This window comes from Trachypithecus francoisi, unplaced genomic scaffold (genome assembly GCF_009764315.1).
Source record: "Trachypithecus francoisi isolate TF-2019V2 unplaced genomic scaffold, Tfra_2.0 Lachesis_group0, whole genome shotgun sequence".
In the NCBI taxonomy this organism is placed as follows: Eukaryota; Metazoa; Chordata; class Mammalia; order Primates; family Cercopithecidae; genus Trachypithecus; species Trachypithecus francoisi.
The window spans coordinates 104,175,424-104,193,870 of record NW_022681453.1 but is presented as its reverse complement, the minus strand read 5'-3'; the positions used below and the strand labels follow the sequence as shown (position 1 = coordinate 104,193,870).

Here is an 18,447-nt window from a genome sequence, read left to right as displayed (position 1 = left end):
TGTCACTTTTCTCCTAAAATGTATTGAATGTGCTTCTTCTAAATTGAAAGCAATTTGCAAAATGTTTTCTACCCAGATTAGCATATAATGAACACATTACTAATCATGACTAGGATACAACATAGTTATTGGTGCAAAGTCTGTGTTATATTTCAAGTGTAATTGAACAATATCGAACTGCAGTCAACTAAAACTCACAGATCATTTACACACAAATTATACCAAACACGGAGTTTTACTAATTCACATGAAGATGTGGCAAACTAAGCAATTCACTTATTTTCCTCTATTTGCTTTTGTGCATATTTGGTTATTAAGAAGTATGGATCAAGTAATAAACTATTTAGAACTATAATTTTGAAGGTCCTTAGCAGATTATTTTACAAAGACAATTTAATGTAAGTTGGCTGAAATAATTAGTTAGCATGAACATGAAATGATCAGACAGCTAGAGGACTGCCTTTTCATTCTTAACTGAATTGCGTAGTTGTGTTTAATTCACTAAATTAATTAAATAGGTCAATACTATTGTAGACTCTAAGCTTAATACGTATTCTGAGAGCTCAATTTTCATTACCACATATTTTATGTTATGTGGTTTATTATAAAATTTTTAAATGCTTAGTTTATCAATTGTGTAAAATAAGCAAAGGCATGAATTATTACAAGAAATGTCTCAACTTATGAAAAGGGCAATTAGTAAAATATTTAGAAACACATGAAGAGAAAATACATAATACATACAACTGTAGAATTACATGTTTTCTCAAACAAATTTATAACATGAAAATATTTCTATTATTAAACAGTCTTCAAAATTATAATTTTTAACTAATAGAGTAGGAGTTCCTATGCCTTAGTAATCATTCAATTATAAGTTTCTGGTCTTTTATTTAAATTATTATTTCTAGCTGAACCCAAGGGAGTTGCAGAACAGGACTTGTAGCTACTCCGAGAACCTTTCAGTATGATGATTCCAAAATGTCTGGATAACAGATCTTTTTGTTTAGTGCCTTATTCTAAGTTAGGAAAATATTTGGATTCCTTGTTAGCCAGTAGAACCTGAAAGTGATAAATACCGACTGACTTCATGCCTGTGTGCACTGTTCTCCATTGTACTCTGTAATTTTAATGAATACCACATCCCTGGAGATGGATGAAGCACAGCTGGGCCAGCTGAGGTGTTTTCTGGCACAACACCCAGATCCCTTTCTTTGCTGTATTTTGTCAGCGTAACTTATGCCAGCTTGGACCTGGATGGTAGCAGTGGAGCATCCATATAGCATCAAATATTCTTAATATCTCAGACCTATTATCCACAAGAATGTATCTCATAGTCATGCTTGTTTGAGACCAGGAAATTGGCACTTTCTTTGTGGCGTGTTTCTGATTATGCGGCCATGTATCCTGATGATGTTGATTTCCTTCAAAATCTTTTGGCATTTAAACTGTGTTTGATTTATTGCCCAGAGATCTTCATTTATTACTTTTATCAATATGATCTCATCATGGAAATTTTTCCATTTAGTAGTCATGTATTTGTACATTAAAAGGTGCAGTGTGCAAGAGAAGGGAGAAGGAAGATTTTCGTTTCTCATAAAAGTCTCAATTAATAACCCTATCACGCAGATATGACAAGTTATGAAATAATTTATTTTCTTGTCATTGTTTTAGATTTTACTTCCTATTTAGTTTTTGTCTTTGAAAAAGGATGGGATTTTCTGCTGTTATCTGCCAGATGATAGGAGAAAATTTTTAAAGTGTGTTGTAAAAGGATCCAAAATACATCATACTTGATGAACCGAGACCCTTTCCTTCCCAGAATATTCTGTGCTATTTGAAGTGCACTCTTATAAGTTCTAGTCCAGTAAATAAGTCACCTCCTTTCTAAATAATTATATATCCTTTTAATATCTAAATAAATATTTCCCAAGGAAAACTAAATCCTTACATCAACTGGGCAACCTTTGGAGTTAAGAGGTGTGGCTTTCTAAACATGTCATCCTGCTGAGACGCTGACTGATGTAGAATATGATTTTGGATACCTAGGCTTGCCTTTTATCATCATAAGCAAAGGATCAGATGAATAGAATACTTGGGAATACATTGTTATACTACTCAAACCTCTGACATTTCTGCTGTTTTTTGGCTTCTAATATGTGTTTAGGTCTGAAACCAACCTCATCACTTTTTATCTTATTTCCTTCTTTTTTAACATACTGATTCTAACAGATTTATATTTTATTTATGCTCAAAATTCATATTTTCACTAATAGTTTTTATATGTGAATCACTTAATTCTATGTTGTATTGACAATCCCCTTCTATTTTCATAATTTGTCATTTTTTCACAACAATAATAAAAAAATTAAAAACTGCCTTTTTATTATATATTTGATTATTGAGTTTGTTCAACTTTCTTCTTCAGGAAAACTAATATTTTGAACTTTGCATCTGTTCTCTTTCCTACATCTCTATCATCTTTTTATCACTTTTACTTCTTATTTTTCTCCATTTTTGACTTTTAATGACATTTCTATGTTTTAATTTTTCTAGGGTAAATAATAATTATGCTATTCATTTGTAGCTTTCTTTTTCTTCCTTATTTCATCTATCTTCATTTTTATTTCCATCTCTTTTTACCAACACTTTCCCCAATTCAATTGTCTTCCATCTCTTTTATTGTCTCCCTTATGTGAATCCAAGCCTTAATACTATCTGACAACAGAAAGTAAATGCTTTCCACATTTTTCTTGTAGCCAGTCCTTTCGAGAGATTATTCTCCTCCAACTTGAATCATTATTTTCTCCTTTTCTAATAAATAATCTTGTAAGAGTTCTCACTTTTATTTATTTTCAATATACTAATACTTCAACCAGAAATACCAGTTCTAGTCATATTTTTGTCTATAAACAAGGAGGGACTCCTTGTTTCTCCTCTGTGTGTATTTTGATGTCAGAAGGTACTCCTTAAGTGATTACCCTGGAAGACTTGTAGGCATGTGTAACTCATCACCCAATTTTAAAATAGCAGCAATCATTCAACACTGTGTGGCTGGATGATTAGGCAGTGTGTCGTTTCCACTTTCTGGTCATCTTAAACACTCTGAATTTATCCTATTAAAGAGAGACGGAAGGAGATCAAATATGAATAAGAAGCAAGAATACCCGGGGAAGAGCTTCCCACAGTTTTCCCCACATGTGTTCTCTGTACTACTCAATCCGCATGTCCTGTGTAAACTTCCAAGACCTGTCCATTTCTGCCCCAGATCTGTACAGTATCTCTGGGAACCACTATCTAAAAGTGATGGGGAAAAATGTTGTGGTTGTGTGAAGAGGTGGAAGAACAAACAGTGGGTCATAGATGGTGGTTCTCAGCAGTTAATTGGCACATTTCTTGGTGGTGTAGACCAGGACTTTCTTACCTTCACAGATATGTTTGATCGGGTTTACATAGTCCTTTAAGCTATTTTTTTGTTTTTGTTTTTGCTTGTTTTTACATTTTGAGTTACTTTAGACAAGCCACGTGCTCACTTATATGAGCTGCTATATAAGCCCAAATTTCTCTATGAATGAGAATAAAGTCTGATTTGTATGCTTCTGTTGTCTGCGGCTTCTGGTGAGTATTCGAATTTACAATCTCAGGAAATACCTCAAACTTACAGGAGAGGGCCAGCAAACTTAATTATTGTATATCTGGAGGGTCAGCATGGTGCCTTTATTTGAATACATTTTGGCCTTGTTAGTGAAAGTTTCTCCCAGATTTTAGTGATAGTGTAGCTTTTTAGTGTTAGTGTTCAATATAATGATAAAATTTTGTCTTCTGTTGAGCTATCCTTAGATATCTTAGGTGGAAAATAAAATAGTTAAATCATAAACTTGAAAACAATTCAATTTCTAGAAATTTCCTCCAAGGTAAATTTAATCAATTCTCCTCACTTTATAGATTTATTTTAAGAGTTTCAAATTGCTTCCCCGAGATTATATTGGTATTTATGGTAGGCCTCAATCTAGGGACAATATTCTTTCCACACTCTGCACACATCGAATATTTCATATTGAGCTTGTCATTTTGCCAACTTTTAAGGTACTTTTTATATTTATTAGTTTTCCCCCTAAGGGCATCCATGAAAGTCATTAGGTGAAAATTCATGTAATTCTAATAAAATAAAAAGCAGTTTAGACAATTTTTTAAAATTTTATTTCTAAAGTACTGTTGCTAATCAGTTATTCTATTTTTTTAAAAGTAAAATTTCCTATGTTAGTTTTCTACTAATATTTCAGGTTGCTCAATAGTAGGTGATTTCTTAAATTTTTAAATATCCAGAATATTTTTTGTCAACCTATGTAGGTAAACTTGAGAGGTGCTAATATTTCTTATGATATTTAAGTCATTAATTTGGTTATATATTTGATATGTAAAATTATAATTAACAAAATTTTTAAAAGAAAATTATGACTGATGAAAATACAAATAAACACGTGTCAAAGAAGTAGTAAAATGTTATAACCAGTTCAAAGATCATCCCAGAAGCTGGGATATTTACGGTCAAAGTTATGATAAGATTGCCATATTAGATAAAAACTGGTTGATATCCAAAAATGTCATAATTCTCTGGTTTATTTGTTACACTGGATGGAAATTATTTTGCAATTCTACCATACAAATGTCTACAAGTTCACAATTAACTTCACTATTTCTAGAGCCCTTAATCAATATTAAATAGTGAGTTTAAATACATTCCTTAGGCAATTTTTTTTTTTTTTTTGAGACGGAGTCTCGCTCTGTCGCCCGGGCTGGAGTGCAGTGGCCGGATCTCAGCTCACTGCAAGCTCCGCCTCCCGGGTTTACGCCATTCTCCTGCCTCAGCCTCCCGAGTAGCTGGGACTACAGGCGCCGCCACCACGCCTGGCTCGTTTTTTGTATTTTTAGTAGAGACGGGGTTTCACCGTGTTAGCCAGGATGGTCTCGATCTCCTGACCTTGTGATCCGCCCATCTCGGCCTCCCAAAGTGCTGGGATTACAGGCTTGAGCCACCGCTCCCGGCCTCCTTAGGCAATTTTTTGTGGCTTTTCAATTCATATAACATTGAAGAATGTACTACCTTTCTTGTCTTATTTACAAATTTTGGATAATGTTCTCTGACGTATCGATTTCAAATTGTAGTTTTCCGGTAATATTTCATAAAGCCGTTTTTCTCATATGAACAATTGTATTTAAATCAATGTCTTTATGATGATTGGGACAGGTTGTGGGGTGTAAAACACATTTCTTTAAATCATATCATCTTTATTTCTCATTTGTTTTCAATGCAAAGCATTTTGAATCCATTATTGTTGCTGTTGTTCTTTAGCAGAAAGACCCTCTTCCTATTTGTCATCGCCAAAATGTAGCTATTTACTTTATTATCTTAAGTAATCTACAAAACGTTTCTTTGCAGCAGCAACATTGGAATTTGTGAAGTCAGAGTCAGGAATAAATCAGCCTATTTTAATTCCATTTATTTGTTCTTCACAATTTTTCTAGTGACTGTCTTGTGTTTTCTTTATAAGCATTCAAAATTAGCATCGATCAAGACATTTTATGCTACTGTGTATTCCCAATACATCTTTATTAAGCACAATAATGTAATTGAGACATTGTCTCCATAAAAGAAAAATACAGAAATTAAAACTAAAAGCCTCTCTGAAGATTTATGAGAGTTAATTTTGGGGCCAAATAATAATTCTCATTAATTTTGGCATTAACAAAATTTTTTCAACTAATCTTTTTGACAGAGCAATTTAGAGGTAATGCCTGTTACTCCCCCTCTTTCCCAGAAATAACAGGGACATTTTTGATGCTCTCAAGATTAATTGTTAAGTTCATTTGTGAGCTTTCCTAATTTGTGAATTACACTTTATCCTCAAAGCCAGTGTCATTTGTTTAACCCTTTGTTTACTGTTTAATCACTCCTTTTAGAATAGATAGTAGCAAATTCTCTATTTACAAGATCACGAAGTTTTTGTCTTATATCTTTGAGAGTTATGTTTTATGTTCAACATTGTAATACAGCAATAAAAATTTCAGTGATATATGTTCACATGACATACCTATTTATTGTGATCAATGTTTTCAAAAGAGATCTTGGAATTAAACAGAAGATACCCTAGTGTCACTCATAGATATCTGGTAAATTTGTCATAATTTTAAAGAAGATGTAGATGTTTTGTATCATATGGAAAAATCCATTGATTATTAATTATGGTGCTAAAAAGTACTACATCTCCTAAATCTACACATACCCTAAGATAATGAAAATTTTACATAAATAGTATTTTGAATGACCATAATGTATAAGAAGATTTGGAGAGTATCTCTGGACTATCTATTATACCATCCTTTCTTCTTTTTACTTCTTATCACTCATTATTCCCTTTCAGTTACTGGATTGTGAAATACGATAGATCAAAATTTTAAATACATACAGCAATTGGTATATCCAATAAATAAGACAGCTAGCTACTAATACTCAGTTTACACCAGGGAGTCAGAATCTGCAGTAAGGGGCTCCTAATATTCCTTCATAATTTACTTACAGTTAGACGTATGCTTTATTTCTGCTATTTGCTAAAGCTTACAAATTATAAACTTTTAATAAAGTCAGAAAAGGAACTGGACTTCTCTGTAGCTCATTAAATCCATTCCATTTTACATATAGGCAGGATTTAAGTACACTCTATTGTCAGTAGCATCCACACTAGTGTTAGGTGACAACTGAAAGCCTAACAACCCATGGTTTATCTCATACAAATTTCCCGTTCTGTCCCAGATTTATATATATTAGCAAATGAGTCTAGCTGTATCTCGAAGGCTATTTTACAAAACCCTATTATTACTCTGATTTTGTTGTTTAATCAATTTCCAGAAAACCAGTAATATGGCAAACACATTCACATGCTAATATGGCCTCAAGGACATATCTGAATTTATCATCAAGTAATCACACTACAAAACAAAACCTTCTTTTCTCCTAAAATGTGTTGCCTTTCTTATACCAGGCTTAATAATCAAATTACTATTGCATTAATGGTGGATAGTCTCTAAGATATGAAAAATTAGATTAAAAAAAATTTCTTACTCTCATCCATTAAAACCTAGACATCAAACAAATGTTTAGATTCCGTAGTGTAAACTGCACACTAATATGTCTTCATTTAAGACTTTGATAACTACCTATAATATAACTGATTCTCAAAGTGAGGGCACAAATCCTTTGAGAATGCAGAGGTCTAAATTATTTTTGTTCTCCTACACCATGCCTTCATCTCTGTCTTTGCAACTATGCCTCTCTCTCTGCCTAGAGTTTGAGAATGAAACAATGTCATTCTTTTCAAATTTGTTCTTGATCATGAAAGGCTCAATATACGGTAAATTTCTAAGATTGAGTGATTTTCATTTTTTTAAAATTCTTCACATTTTCTTGCAGGATTATGTGCATGTCTAAGATATTGCAATACTCTGGCAGGCATGGACTGACAAGAAAAGGAAGCTATGAGGATAAATGTGCTTGGAGAAAGAAAAAGAATATGACATAATCTAAAATTTGTATAGATATGTGAATACAACACTGTGATTAATTTAATATGCAAAAACAATTGAGGAAATTTTTTGAATATAAAAATAGGAAAAACAGAAAATCTTGGACACGGGCAAAAGATATTTCTGGGTTTTCTTTCAGTGGCATGTCAGTTGTTGCCTAAGAGACTCTGGGGATCATCCAATGCTATTGGGGTATGTACCTTTTAATGTCCTTGACTAAGCTATGAATAGAAGTTAACTTGCAGAAAACTGAGAGTTATGCACATTCCTCATGGTCAGAGCAATGAAATCATTCTAATTCGATGCTGATGGAAATACATTTCAACTGGTAGAGCGGCGGTCCCCAGTGTTTTTGGCACCAGTCACCAGTTTTGTAGAAGACAATGTTTCCAGAGACAGGGGACAGGGGTGATGGTTTCAGGATAATTCAAGCACGTTACATTTATTGTGTACTTTATTTCTGTTGTTATTACACCGTAATATATAATGAAATAATGATACAACTCACCATAATGAGAATTAGTGGGAACCCTGAGCTTGTTTTCCTATAACCAGAAGGTCCCATCTGGGGGTGATGGGAGACAGAGACAAATCATCAGGCATTAGATTTTCATCAGCTGTGTGCAGCCTAGCTCCCTCCCATGTGCAGTTCACAACAGGGTTTGTGCTCCTATGAGAATCTAACGCCACTGCTGATCTGACAGGAGGCAGAGCTCAGGTGGTAATAGGAGTGATGGGGAGGGGCTGTAAATTCAGATGAAGCTTCGCTCACTCACCCACGCTTTTCACCTCCTGTTGTGCAGTCCATGGCCAGGGGTTAGGGACCTCTGTGGTACAGGATATAAATCTCTGTGATTCAAATCTTTATTTTACCAATTTTAGACTCTTTCTGCTTCCCTCAGTAATCAGAGTTCACAGTTGACATATGCATATTTTATATTTGTATGAGAACAATGGTTTTAGCATTTTATAAACTCAACTTTTACTAAATAATTACAACAATGATGTCTGTCGAGAATAAAATAAAAATTAAGAAAAATTACGTTTAGTCCCTAATATGAAAAGTTACTGCCGGGCGCGGTGGCTCAAGCCTGTAATCCCAGCACTTTGGGAGGACGAGACGGGTGGATCACGAGGTCAGGAGATCGAGACCATCCTGGCTAACACAGTGAAACCCCGTCTTTACTAAAAAATACAAAAAATTAGCCGGGCGAGGTGACGGGCGCCTGTGGTTCCAGCTACTCGGGAGGCTGAGGCAGGGGAATGGCGTGAACCCGGGTGGCAGATCTTGCAGTGAGCCGAGATCGCGCCACTCACTCCAGTCTGGGCCACAGAGCGAGACTCCGTCTCAAAAAAAAAAAAAAAAAGAAAAAGAAAAGTTACTCTTTGCCAGATCTTGTTACTATAGACAGTCTAAGTCATACTTATAAACCAATTACATTTAAGAAATTGTGGCTTGAATGAATCCAGTATGTTATATTTTAACACAGGTGATTGTCTATATTGGAAGCAGATTTCATTTTTCTTTATTTTGCCTTTGGAGTATCCTTTCATTCAGTTTCATTTTATCCTACGTTGTTCTCTCACAGTCTTCATTGCTTTGGTAGATCTGTGTCTGCTTTTGTTGAGAGGACTTGTCCAAGAAGGATAAACAGTGAGTGTCAGTGTCAGAAGACACCAGGAACGTTGTGTGGTGTGGATTGATCTAAACTCAAGTTGGCCTAGCAGATTCTAATATAAACTGTACATTGTACTGTTCTTATAGTTTTCGTTAAGGCTGAGTAAACACAACTTTAAATAATGATAATAATAAAAGTAGTTATCTTTTCTGTACATTGGAAGGGGACTGTAGAAAAGGGTGAAATGCTGACAGGTGGTCAGCAGTAACTCTTGGACAAAGTAAACACGGGTGACTGAAGCTGCCTGAGACAGTCCTCGGAGGAACGGAGAATAGAGCCTGGTCAGAACACTGTTGATGCCTGTGCAGATATAACAGAGAGGCAGGAAATTTCAAAGGGCAGCCTCAGGTTTTCTAGAGCCAAGCATATTTAGACTTTATTTTTGTAACCTCTTTTGTTTCCAGTAACTGCTCAGGAATAAAGAACCATCCTTGAGATGATCACAAAGCCCTGAGATGTCTCCCATTACATGTGCGCAGACCCACAGTGGGAGGAACTTCCTAGACCTGTGATTTAAATCAAATAGTTTTTATTAAAAACTTTCTCCAATAACTAATAACTTTCCCTAAAGTTCTTTTTCTTACCCATTATCAAAGTTCCTAACTGCAGCAGCAGCTGAAGTTAAAACCAATATAAACATTGCTTTGTTGATTGTCTTCCTTTCTCTTTCTCTCTTATATTTGAGCAGCATGAACAAATTTTACAATTTTCAAAATATGTATTGATGGATCCTGGCAGCATTCACCTGAGGGATAAGAATAAGAACGTTTGTGGGATAAAATAATTTAAGAAATTCAAGGTTGTGTGCGAATTTATGAAGCTATGTAATATTTTGCTTCATGAATCTACTTCTTTAAATATTGTCTCTGAAAATATAAAATAAGAGCAAGCTTTTATGCCTATAATGTTTTCCTTAAATAAACTATCATTTTGGAAGAATGTTTATATTTAAATGTAAATGTCCTAAGGAAGGATTTATCTTAGTTCCAAAAATTAAACATATTAAATTGCATATAGTGGGTAAGACATTATGAACTAAATTCCGAGGTGAGCTGCCTCATGTTTTATGTGGAATACCTTTCACAGTAGTTTTCATGTTAATACCTGGCAAAATGTTTTTGTAATTTGAAAGCAATAAACATTATTTATAATTTATGATCAAGTTATTCATCTATGCACTCAATGTATTTTTAGTGAGCTCTAGTTGGGTCAAAGCATTTTTGTTCTGCCTATGGGACAGGGCAAAGACAAACATGAGATTAGAAAAACATGTAGTCTAGGCTGGGCAAGGTGGCCCACACGTGTATTCCCAGCTCTTTGGCTGGCCAAGGCAGGCAGATTACTTGAGCCCAGGAATCGAGACCAGCTGGGGCAATAAGGTGAAACCCCACCTACCTCTGCAACAAACACAAAAAATTAGCCAGGTGTGGTGGCACGTGCCTGTAGTCCCAGCTACTCGGGAGGCTGAGAGATGGAAGGATCCCTTGAGCCCAGGAGGTCAAGGCTGCAGTGAGCAGAGATGTAGTCACTGCACTTCAACCTGATCGACAGAGGGAGACTGTCTCAAAAAAAAAAAAAAAAGAAAAGAAAAGAAAAAGGAAAACATGTACTCCTGATATCATTCATGGTAGAGACAGACATATATGCCCCCACTATTTGTCTAACTCTACTGTGGTTTGTACATTAAAAGAATGAAAAACAGTGTACTATGAGACCACAAAGAAGGAAGAAATTAATACTAACAAGGATAACTTGTAAAGACTTCAGGAAGTAAGGGGGAAATTATCTGAACTATAAAGATAGGTATACATTTATTGAGCAGAGATGTAGGGAGGGAGGGTGAGTAGGCACTAGCCAGGAAGAGGGTGCACCACAGGGACAGAGGCATAATCATACACAAGGAGTAGAGAGACTAGTAAGAAGTTCAGGACGACTGGAGGGTTTCGTAAGTATATTGTACATATGAAATGTACATCTGGCAGATAACAGCAGAAATTCCCATCCTTTTTCAAACACAAAAACTAAATAGAAAGTAAAATCTAAAACAATGACAAGAAAATAAATTATTTCATAACTTGTCATATCTGCATGATAGGGTTATTAATTGAGACTTTTATGAGAAACGAAAATCTCCCTTCTCCCTTCTCTTGCATACTGCACCTTTTAATGTGGCTGAATGGTTAGATTGCTGAGAACATTACATGCCAAAATAAGGAATACTGATAAAATTAGTCCACAGTGGGTGGCCACTAAAATTGTTGGTCCATTTTGAAGTGATGTAACAGAGCCTCACATTTGCATAAATAAGAGGTTTATGAATATAGTGTTATTGTCACAAAAATGAATGACTAGTCCAATAACTCAAAAATAGTAAATTACAAAGCTGGTAGTAGAACCTAAATCTTGCCAGTACATCAGTTCAAGTCTAGCCCAGTTACATATAAATTCGAAAAGTTTTCTTCAATATCAGGCATATTATTTTGGTTTGTATTTTTATCTTCCAAAGAAGGTTAAAAAAATATTGTCTGGAATAAATGTCAAAAAATCATTTTTATACATATTGCTCCAGAGATATTCAATGAAGTATTAATTTCAAGTTTTTGCACATAATACTATAATAGAAATATTGAATAATACTGACAAGTATGTTATGACAAATAATAAAATCCATTTTAACTATTTTTAACAGATTCTCAATTATATAGAAAGAAAGGTCACGGAACTCAGTATCCAAACTAAATTACTGGAATTTTCTTTAAATGCACAGTGTGTATTTAGAACACGTTTTCTGTAAACATTATACTCTAGATCATTATCTTTCTATACTAAGAAGGTAACTCCTGTCGCAAATATTATAGATTTTATGCATAAAAATATCTAAATATATGTTTTAGTTTTACATTTTATGTGGAAGTCAAAAATGTCCTAATGAAAGGCATCTTTTAAAATTTCTTAAGCATTTACATTTTTCTAGGAAGTCTACGTTACACTTCGGTTAAAAAGAAGAATGAAAACCCCTCAAGCCACAGTTTATGACTTTTTATGTCACACTGAAAAGTCAAGTGAACTACAGATTTGAACCATGGAGATTTGTGCCCTACTATGAAACAGTTAGTATTATGAAAACTGCCATTATACTTCAGGATGCTATTTGACCTCTACATAGGTACTTTCATTATCTGACAATAACATTCAATTTGCAAAACTAGCCCCAGTCATTTAAAGCGCTCAGCATGCAAGAAAGCATTAGGCATTTTGTATTGGTTTTTATAGAGGGCCTTGTAGTGACCAGACCGGTACCTTCCATTTTTCTCTTTTAACAGTTGGGTTGCTGATCTCACAAATCATATTTCGGTTGGGAATGAAAGGTGCACCGCTGCCAGCATTTTGTTAGAAATAATGACACACTTTACTACCTGTAAGTGCTGACTGAGTGCTTCTGCCTTTTCTTCCCAAGGTGACTGTAACACAGATTGATGAAAGATTCTGCAGGATGACAAAGGTTAAAGATGCGGACCCGGAGCTAGAAGCCAGCGCTGACACTGATGGAGTGGACCGCGGTGAGAATGCCCACATTATGGTCCTATCCTCTGATAACCAATGTAATATGAAAACCGACTACAGAAGAAAGGAACAAATTAAATCCATTAATCAAGCATATCTCTGCTAAACAGTTGTTCGAAACTGATGAACAAATGAAAAATTTACTGTTTGTTTTCATGCTTGCAAGGATTGGGGAAGAAAATTAATTATAAGGTACTGGCCACACTATTAGTTAAGTTTTTCTTGAGGAAACTATTGCCTTGTCAAAGGACGAATGAACCTCATTAGGGAGATGAGTTTCAGCTGGTAGTTTTGCATTAGTACAAACTAATAATACACACTTCAAAAGATACCCTGAGTGAAATTAGGAAAATTGAAATCCATTTGTTACTTCTTAATTTACTGTTAGAAAATGACCACTCTATTACTTATCATGAAAGCAGAAGGAAATCAAACATTGCTCACCTTTCACCTAAGTGCCTGAAAGAAAACGGTTCCAGTGTGGGCTTTGTGAGTGCTGCGATGACGAACTTACGCATCCAGGGGTTACAACTTGGCCACGACATTTTACTCTTACGTTGAAGCATGTCACGCAGAACTCCATGCCAAACACAACTTTTGATAAGCTCCTTTGAAATCCTTTTCTTTTCAAAATGTTTTAAATGACCTGGACAAATAGCAAACTGACATCTGATATTCTGAAATTCCCCTTAAATCTATACAGTGCAAGAACAGAAAAGAGAAAACGCTGCTTTGCTATCAATCCTGTATGGCCAGTGCACTGAGGCTCCTTAGCTGGCCACAGTGAGTGCAGTCCGGTTTCAATGTTCGTTTAATCCCTGGCCTTTCTGTCAAGGCAGCTAAGAACAGCGGCAATCACTGCTCTGGGTGAGGGGAGGCCTTGGCTGCAGACACAAGTCTTCCAAAACCTGGAGTGAGACCTGGCTCATTCCAAAGAGTGTGTACATCAGCTGTGAAATAATCATGACTTTTTTGGGTTCTACTCACCCGGCCTGGATTCAGACTACTGACCCAGAAAAGAAAGGCTTCACACATCCCATGACCAGTCCTTTGAGCCATTGAAGACATCCCCATCCAATTCTGACTTGCTTTCCTTGACAGCAGTCTTGCTCTTTTTTATGGGCATGTAAACCAAATTGACGTTTACTTACTGCTTTTGTTTGGTTCCTTGACCTAACTTCTCTAAGTTAACAGAAGGTTTCCAGGCATAGTGTTTGAATGAATCAGGCCAAATGACATTAAAGTTCACTTCCTCCATGCTTAAGCTCTGTTACTGAGAAAAGATGGGGGTAGAGATTTAAAGTATTCTTCTTAATGTAAAACTCAACGTTTTTCTCTAGACATATTGTCTCGTGATGTTTTTAAAAGCCAGCATTGGTTTTTTTTCAGGAAAATTAGGTCAGTCTATAACAGTGATTCCACCGTTTACCCTGTTGTCCTGGAGTGGGTAGGAGCTTTCAGGAGGAGCTAAGGGTTTTCTTTTTCCAAAATAAGTGTGCCACGTTGAAAGAAAATTACAGGTTGTATGGGACTGAGAAGTTAGACAATATAAGGGCTCTTCTAATGAAAAAAATCCAAATTTGCAAATATTAAACAGATGCCTTCGTTTGAGTTTTCCAAAAGCAAATTCCAGGAGGAGACTATGAGCACGATTTGCTCATATGAGAAGTGATTCCAGAAGCACAACAAAATCATGAAGTGGTGACATGGAGAAGGAAGACAGCCAACAGAAGGGTCATACACAATAGCGAGCACCACTCCGAGTAACTGGGGCTCACTCTTGCTGTGGGCCCTCTGAAAGACACTTTAGACCAAACCTCAGGATGCCAAATCAAGAGAAAAACGCTGGAGTGTATACCACTGAGGCTTGTTCTTGGGGGTCGCGATTTCCCAGTATTTCCAGCCTTCTCTGTCTTTGCATATGTTTGTGGGTGGTGATATTTATGCAGCAAGAGAAAATCCGAAGGAAGGGAAACGCTTAAGTGGAAGCCATAGACATGTACAAGAACCATCCAGCAAAGCCCCAGTTGAGCTCCAGTGTAAGTTTAGGGTGGAGAAGGATACTAGAAAGGTGTGGCAGCTTCTCCACTAGATGTCAGATCGAATATTTAATTAAATAAATCACAGCAAATCACAAATTTTAAAAGATGGCAAATATGGTCATTTCATACCAACATGAAGGTCAGTATGACAGAGGAGAAGTCAGGAGAGGTGTGATAACAGCCCCAATGACTGCTGCCAAGAATCTTATTGTTGCAATACTAAAATAAAAACAAAATAATAATACCATATGAACACACTGCTACAGTCTTTCTCAGTGTCTCAAAAGAGATCTGTGTGAGAGCTTCTCAAACGTGGGCTTAAAAAACTTCTTGGTAAATTTGCCATGGCTGCTATTACTGAGTTTCTCTAATATCCCATGTATGTGTCGCCTTGAAATTAAGTTGAACATCATTTTTCAAAGCATTTCTGAACAACAAGAATAACAAAAATGAAAATTGGGAAAATTATGCAAAATATTTATTTTAGTATATGCATATATTTATGATAATTGATAAGCCATAATTTTTTACAGCCTGATTTATTATCCCAGGCACTAGTGACATTTTGAACTAAAAAAGTCCTTTGGTCAGAAACAGGGGGGCTGTCCTGTGCATTTAAGATGTTTACAAATATTAAACAGATGTCTTAGTCTGAATTTTCCAAAAGGAAACTCCAGGAGGAGAATATGGGCATAATTTGCTTATATGAGAAGTGATTCCAGAAGCACAACAAAGCCGTGAAGTGGTGACATGGAGAAGGAAGACAGCCAATAGAAGGGTCATACACAATAGCGAATACTATTTTGAGCAAAGTATCCCTGGCCTCTATGCACTAGATACATGTACCAGTACTGCTAGATACACATCTTCCCCAGTTTAAAGAAATAGAAGAAAGTTTCTAAACATTGACAAATGTAGAAAAACAACAACAACAAAAATATCTCCTGTTAGAACCACGATTTAGAAGACAGAAAAAGTTGCAAACTAGAGATCTGACAAACAAAAACAATTCTGAGATCTTTTTACGTTCAGTTTATTTGCTTATACGCCTTATATTTCCCTCTATGCTACTTATGGGTTTAGAAAAATTCTCTAGTTCAGTCTTTTTTAATATTCAAACAAGAATATTATTGTGTAAATGAGAAAATTTTCTTAATGAATAAACCATAAAATATTTATAAGGATATCAAGAAATGAAGATACTTTAAGGAGCTACCTATCATCCCACATTAATCAACATTCCAGAAAACAAAGAATATCTCCTATATTTAAACAATTCTAAAAAAGAACCCAGGTATCCTACTAATTATTTAACATTTTAAGTAAAAATGGTAGGCTTAGTGCAATGTTTAATATCTCTGTGGTACAATGTAAGATTGTTACCATATGTGACATGCATATAAAAAGTATTTAATATAAGATATTGACTAATAGGCCGGGCGCAGTGGCTCAAGCCTGTAATCCCAGCACTTTGGGAGGCCGAGACGGGCGGATCACGAGGTCAGGAGATCGAGACCATCCTGGCTAACATGGTGAAACCCCGTCTCTACTAAAAATACAAAAAAAACTAGCCGGGCGAGGTGGCGGCGCCTGTGGTCCCAGCTACTCGGGAGGCTGAGGCAGGAGAATGGCGGGAACCCGGGGGGCGGAGCTTGCAGGGAGCCGAGATTGCGCCACTCACTCCAGCCTGGGTGACAGAGCGAGACTCCGCCTCAAAAAAAAAAAAAAAGATATTGACTAATAAACATAGTCTTTTTATCTTCTGCAAAACCATAAGTGTATGGAAAAAAATTACATTAAGCTTAACTAACATTTAAAAAACAACTACAGTGGAAGGATCACCTGAGCTCAGGAGGCAGAGCTTGCAGTGAGCCAAGATCATACCACTGCACTCCAGCCTGGGCAACAAAGTGAGACCCTGACCCCTCTAAAAAACAAAAAAGAACAAAAAACGTAACTACCATATTCTGTAAAACTTTCCCAAGCTCTTAAAAGTAAGCACGTTTACAATTTTTGCCCTCAAGAATAAACAATCAAGTAAAGGAAGAAATACAGATTTGTGGATTACAGCAACATAATTAAACTTTACAGTGCCAAATAATGCTATTTCTCCCTAATAGTATTCTGCCATAAGGGATCCTTGGAGATGTTAAGAGGTGACAAGAAAAAGTTAAATAATTTTAGGCAATGGAAAGCATATTCTCTTCTCAGAGACATACACATTGTTATATAAAAGGCTCTGGAAGGTTTGTCAGAAGAAATGTATATTAAAGTTTTTCTAACCCAACATTTTACAAGTAATTTGAGCAGAGAACGATTCTCTCACAACAAGATCAAGATTTGTTGGGTCATCAGATCAGAAATAAATGTATTAAAGAATTTAATTTCCACTGAAAGATGAGAATCCACACAAAGAGAGAAATTCAGATTTTATGTGGACATTATAAAATGGGGAACATTTTTCCATAGAGGAATGTGGATGGAAACCACCAAAGGTATAAGAAATACCAAGATTAGAAAATGCTGGTCAGGCTGGGCACTGTGGTTCATTCCTGTAATCCCAACACTTGGAGGTCAAGGAGGGAAGATCGCTTGGGCCCAGAAGTTCAGGATCATCCTGGAAAACGTACCAAGACTTCACCTCTACCAGAAATTTACAAATTAGCTGCGCACGGTAGCATGTACCTGTAGACCTAGCTGCTTACGATACTGAGGTGGAAGAATCACTTGAGCCCAGCAGTTCAAGGAGACAGTGAGCTTTGATCAGGCCACTTGATTCTAGCCTGGGCAACAGGGTAAGACCTTATCTTTAAAAAAAATAAAAAGTAAAAAATAAAATGCTAGTTATATTACAAAACAGCCTGACTGAGGTCTAAATACCTGCAGAAGGCTGTTTCAGCAAAGGTCCCAGCAATGCAAAACAGGTGCTCTTCTATGCCACAACTTGCTTAGATTTTAAAGAAGGATGTTGATAAAATGTATATTTATTAAGGAGATAATTGATGTAGTGTGCTCAGTACAAGTTTTGGCATGTTACAAGCATTCAATAAACCCTATATCTTATTATAATTAAAATATTAATATATATTGTCTAAACATCACTACTTTTTTTTCCTGGAAAATAGGGCTATAAATACCTTGAAATCCTCACAAAGGTATTACAAATCTCTGGTGATCCACTCTATGTAAAAGTGCTGGTAAGTGGAAAGTGCTACCTAAGTGCAAAATCTTATATTTTATATAAAGTGCTACTTAAGTGAAAAATATTATGTTTTATTAGAGTAGTTTGTATTTCTGTCTAGAGCTGCTCAATGGGTCAAACTGTTTTCCTGAAAATTAGATTTTCAGCTGTAGGTTTTACTGAAACATCATTTACTGAAACATCATTTATTGGAAGGGTGTCAAGATAACTCAGATTTGAAGGAAATCCTGAAGGAACCAGGGCTCCTCTGGGAGCCTCACTGAGTATAAACCAGGGCTTTACCCTGGCAAAGACTCTTACCATATTTTTCCATCTCATCTCTGCTTCTTAAAGTGGGTCACCTTCATTCATTCAGATTTTTCCTTAGAGGCATGGAAAC

General features: G+C 35.8%; 1 long non-coding RNA gene across 1 annotated transcript in view; it reads left to right on the top strand.

Moving 5' to 3' along the window:
* The window catches only part of LOC117083662, a 97,377-nt gene extending 84,346 nt beyond the window's left edge, over positions 1–13,031 (top strand). The window contains exon 2 of the long non-coding RNA XR_004437154.1: positions 12,718–13,031. This is a non-coding gene — a long non-coding RNA (uncharacterized LOC117083662). The remainder of the gene's footprint in view (positions 1–12,717) is intronic.
* The last annotated feature ends 5,416 nt before the right edge of the window (positions 13,032–18,447 follow it).